Source organism: Myotis davidii, unplaced genomic scaffold (genome assembly GCF_000327345.1).
Source record: "Myotis davidii unplaced genomic scaffold, ASM32734v1 scaffold1012, whole genome shotgun sequence".
In the NCBI taxonomy this organism is placed as follows: Eukaryota; Metazoa; Chordata; class Mammalia; order Chiroptera; family Vespertilionidae; genus Myotis; species Myotis davidii.
In genome coordinates this window covers 1095552-1100956 of record NW_006283769.1, presented here as the reverse complement: position 1 = coordinate 1100956, position 5405 = coordinate 1095552, and the positions used below count along the sequence as shown (strand labels likewise).

At 38.6% G+C, this 5405-nt stretch overlaps 1 pseudogene; it reads right to left on the bottom strand.

Annotated features, from left to right (window-relative positions):
* Positions 1–3479: 3479 nt before the first annotated feature.
* LOC102770219 lies at positions 3480–4131 on the bottom strand (annotated as a pseudogene).
* Positions 4132–5405: the final 1274 nt, after the last annotated feature.

Below are 5405 nucleotides of genomic sequence, written 5' to 3'. Positions count from 1 at the left end.
AAAGCTTCACGAATACTCAATATTGTCAGACTTTTAAATTGTTGCCAGATTGTGTAAAGCTTTTTAAGCCATTAAGGGCTCTTTGGCTTTTTCTCTAAGAGAGAAGGAAAACCACTGGAGGATTTTAAGTAGCAGGATGAAATGATCTGACTAAGCAGGAACATTCGGGCACTGGGTTGAGAATAGACGATAAGGAGGTAAATGAATAGAACCCGGTAGACCAGTTCAGTGGTTATTTCAATAACCTATTTAAAATATGATGGCAGATTAAGTCAGAGTGGTAGCAGTAGAGGAGGAGGGAGAACTGAAAATATATCCACCCTCTGGATATGTTTAGAAAGTGGTGACATTTTGAAAGTAAAGACAGTAGTAGGTTTGCTGTTGGATTGCAGGCAAGGTGTGTGAGACTGCAAAGTCTTAGCATGAGTAACTGAAAAGAAGTCAGTTGCTGTTTACTAAGATTAGAAGGAATTCGGGGCAAGAGGTTTGGAGGAAATATCAGGAGTCAGCTTTGGGCTTGGCATGTTGGAGAAGACTTTTTTTTTAGAGAGAGAGAATGGAAGGGAGGGGGAGAGACAGAGAGAGAAACATCAATGTGAGAGAGACGCATCAATTGGTTGTTTCCCATGCAAGCCCCAACCAGGGCCAGGGATCAAGCCTGCAACCCAGACATGTACCCTTGATTGGGGCGAGGGAGGCGGGGATCGAACCTGAGACCCTTCAGTCCTTGGGCCAATGCTCTATCCACTGAGCTAAACTGGCTAGGCCTGGAGAACACTTTTAGATACCCAATTTAAGATAGGTGAGTCTAGAATTAATATGATAGTTCAGAACCAGAGTATACACTTTAAAGTGTTTATAATATAGGTAGTATTTAAAGCCCAGAGACTAGAAGAGGTCACTAAAAGAATAGTAGTCAGAGAAGAAAAAAAGGTTTGTGGAGAAACTGGCAGAGGAAATAGAAACAGAGGAGGAAAACCAAGATAGTGACTGAGCCAGAAGGCAAATAAAACGTGTCCTGTGCTGCTGACAGTTTAAGTAGGTTGAGAACCGACATTGATCATTAGATTTAGCAACATGAAAGTAATTGCTCATTTCGCAACAGTAGTGTTGGTGGAATAGTATGGGTGAAAATTCAACTAGAACATTTTAAGAGAGGACAGAGAACAGGAATTTATTCTTTGTATGATTTTTTTATGTAATGGGGAATAAGGAAATAGAGCTGATGCTGGATGGTGAACTGAGGTCAAAAGAGTTTTTTAACATTGGAAAAGTATTAACATATTTATGGGAATAATTAAAATAAATAAAAAGGATGATGCAATAGAGAGCAGACATAAATTCTGGAGTGATGCCCTTGAGTAGTTGAGACTACTCAAGGTACTAATGAGTAAGCAAAGGGGGTCTGAACAGTTCATCAATTGTGGTCAAAGGGAAGGCAGAATAAATGGGCATGGATGCAGGTTGAGAAATGGAAGTTGTGGTGAAAGGGTGTAGAGTTGATGGTTGCTCAATGCAATAGGAATAAGGATCAGCTTAAAGTATGAAAGGAGTGGTGCTAGAACTTTCAGTATAGAGGATAAAGTATGAAATAGTCATCTAGGAGAAAGAGACTGAAAATTATTCTTTCTGATTTTTAATTTGCTTAGATGATTTCACTAAACTGGTCTCCTAGTTTCTGTCCTTGTCCTGGATTGATTCCCTTTAAACAAGATCATGCCACTCTGCTCAATGCCTCCCAATAGCCAACAATCTTGCTCAGAGTAAAAGTCCCTTATCTCTCCTACAAGGTTCCTATCTGTTCCCGCATTGCCTTTCTAAGCTCACCTGCAACTGCTTTTCCTCTCACTCACATCCTCAAGGCAAGCAATTGTGTTTATTTTGTTCACTAATGTCTCCTCAGCACTTAGAACAGTATGAAATTGATTAATGGTGCCTATCAGACAGATTAATTATATGTGAAAGAGTTATACAGTGGGGCCTTGACTTACGAGTTTATTCATTCCGTGACCGAGCTCGTAACTCAAATTACTCGTATGTCAAATCAATTTTCACCATTACGTACAATGAATTGAATGCTGGGCTGATGTTGTGGCATTCACTGTGACGTTTGCTGCGCCAACTAGCAGTGGGATATCTGAAGCTGGCTCGTAACCCGAATTTTAGCTTGCAACTCAAAGCAAAAAATCGGCCGAGAGATGGCTCGTATCTCGAAAAACTCGTTAGTCGGGACACTGTAGTGATAAAATAAGGATCACAGAAAAATGAAGTCTCAGAAAAAGAACAGATAAAAGAATAGATTGTTACCCTGGTCATCTTAATGAAATGAGTATTGAAAATGGGGGAAAGGTAGATAGAATAACAAAGAAAAAGATAGACTAGGAAAAGGAACAAGAGAGAACAAAAGCCCAAAGAGGGTACAATAATTGCATTCCTTATCTTCTTTTAGAGTCAGAGGTGGGAAGCAACTATTCATCTATGTCACATATCACCGCACACCAGCCTTTCCCACCATATCAAGGGCAAAGCTATCAATGTCAGCAGAATTAAATAGCGTAAGAACACCAGTCTTTTTTCTGTAGTTTTTTATTCTGTTTTTTTTTTCTAATTTTACCCAGAAAGATAAATCTTTTCTGTGTTATGTCACTAGGCTGCAGAATGTGGTTTCTTCTCTAGGGAGAATTGTCTCAATAAATCAGTATTTTAATAATATTCACCTTCCATTTCAAGATTTTTCTTAGGAACAAGGAATTGCCTACAGTAAGGTGTACTCTTCATAATGTGAGAGCTAAAACTAATTTTAGGAGAACTCTAAGGGTGTATATATTTATCAAAAGAATTAGTGCCTGCCTCTAGAAGAAGACTTAAATTGATCAAGCATAGAGACTATAATAATAACAAAAACACAAATGTGACATTTACATGTGTCAGGTGCTACTCTCAACATTTTACATGTGTTACTTAGTTAATTCCTTACAACCATCCTGTAAGAAAGGTACCATTACTATCCCCAATGGAGCAATGAGGAAACTATGACATGCCCAAGAGCCCACAACCTATAACTGGAATACCCAGAACTCACACCCAGGGAGTCTGGTTCTAGACCTTGGGCTTTTAAATTCTCCATGATACTAAAATGAACATTTGTTAGATGGATAAAAAGGTAAATTAAGGAATGAAATGATGGTTAAATTCAGTCATTTTTTTATGTTTTTTGATATGTATTTTGTTTCATAATATGTATCTTATTGAACTAGCAGCATTTGTGCGTGTGAGTCTTATTAAATGCTAGAGAACCAGAAAAACACCAAAAAAAACCCTCTATATCTTTCTGAGTTATTGTGTATCCGTGTGTTTGTGGTTGTTTAATATCAGAAAATTTGCACACTAGTTTTAGAAAAACACCAAAAAAAATTTCCCCAAAGCAACTATTCATCTATGTCACATATCACCGCATGTTTTATTGCATCTTTAAAACATCACAAGTAACTCTGAAGAGTCAGCAGCACCTTGCTGTTTGTAGCTGTACCGCTGAACTGTTCTTTTTCAGAAACATAAATAACACCTCCAAAATTTCCGATAGCCTTGTTTTTAACTATTGTGACTTGCTGAATCAAAGCAGCTGACTTTCATACAGTTCAGTGTAGTTTCCTTTAAGAATTAACTCATCTTTCTGGTCTTGAGATAGTGAACAAGCAATACCTGACCTTACCCGAACCCTGTGGATGTGTTTTTTGCCCAAGATGGTTCTCATTCCAACAAGAGGACCATTCCCCTGAATAACAATGTTGACGGGGAAGTGAGCATACACAGACCTCAACTTGCATCGAAAGCCCAGGATAGCACCCTTCATCGCGTTCTGTACGTGACCGCACACAGTGCAAACTGTAGCCAGTGCCTTTCCATTTTGACACCATTTGTCAACCCAGAGCCTCTTCTTTTTTCTTTCCAAGGAAACTGAGTTCTACATTGATGTGGTTGAAGTAACCTCCGCAGTATGCCTCTGGGGCCCTTCACAATAACTGTGCATCCCTTCAGAGTGATGTCCACATTTTCTGGAATGTCCGCAGTCTGATTGCTGAGCATGGTCTTCCTCCTCGCAGTAGATGTGGCAAAGAGAGCTGAGATCATTTGTTTCTGATAAAATTAACAATATTTTTCCAGGACTCTTCTGGAAAATTGGAACTAAAATTGGGCCTAGCAATCATCTGACAACTTAGGAGAAAAATTGGGGCTAGTAATTTAAGATCCTCCAGGGAGTAAACATCAAATGTGGGTTGAAAACAAAATCTTTTATTTGATAACTGATCATTTTTTGAAATAAAACTCAGTCGCTCTTTTTTTTTTTAAACTCAACAGTTCTTTCCCTCTTATCTTTCTTAGGTCTGCACAGAGAAAGAAGGATAATCTGTAGGCCTGAAAAGTATTGAATGGAAGATTGCATGTGATGCTAGTGAATTTGTACCTTGTTAGAGGAGATTTTGTCGGTGTTATAAGGCTGCTCTACCACAGTTCATGGAATCATTTACAGAAGGAATCTGATAGTAGTACATAGCATTGAGCTCCTGAAGTTCTTTGGTCTCTACAAGGCAGCACCACCAATGTGACAGGTATGTTGACCAATAAAAGTGATGAATTTGATAGTTTGAAAAGCTGAGAAATCAATTGGGCTCCTGTTTTTCTAATTATGACACTTTCCAAGCTGGGGTCAGGGAGAATGTTTGAAAAATATATGATGTGTGTGTTATCTGAAATCATTCAATTATTCATTAAATGAATATTTGATGATAAGTGCTCAGCATTATGTCAGCATTTGGTATAAAAGACACTTGGTAGTCAGACTGTCTGGATTTGAATTTTTACTATGTGATGTAGCAGCTCTTTAACATTGGACAGTTTCTTAACCCCCTTATTCCTCTGTCTCCTCATTTTAAATTGTGGTAATAATAACAGCTACCTTACTAGGTAGAGAGAATTAATGTTTCAGGGCAGTGCTTTATTCAGCAAAATGTTTAATGAGTACTTGTTGTTGTTGTTATTTTCTCATATGAGACAGAACAGTAAAGAGGCAATTGCAACTAAGAGCAATGGGGGCACTGATAAGGCTGAGTACAGGATGCTGTGAAACCACAGGAGGGGCACCTAAGGTAACCTTAGAGATCGGGACAGGTTTCCTGGAGGAAGTGATTTTTAGGACTAAAGGATGGGTGAAACAACTACAGTACTCAACTCTCTGTAAATCTCTTCAATTGCAAGACCAACTTAACATGTAACCACATTCTTTCATAAGTTTCCAAGGAATGTTTTCCATGGAATTGGACTTTGTGAACCCATTCCTTATCCATAGAACTGCACCCCCTCTCCCCCCGTACACACACATTCAGCACTCTTGGAAAATATAAATC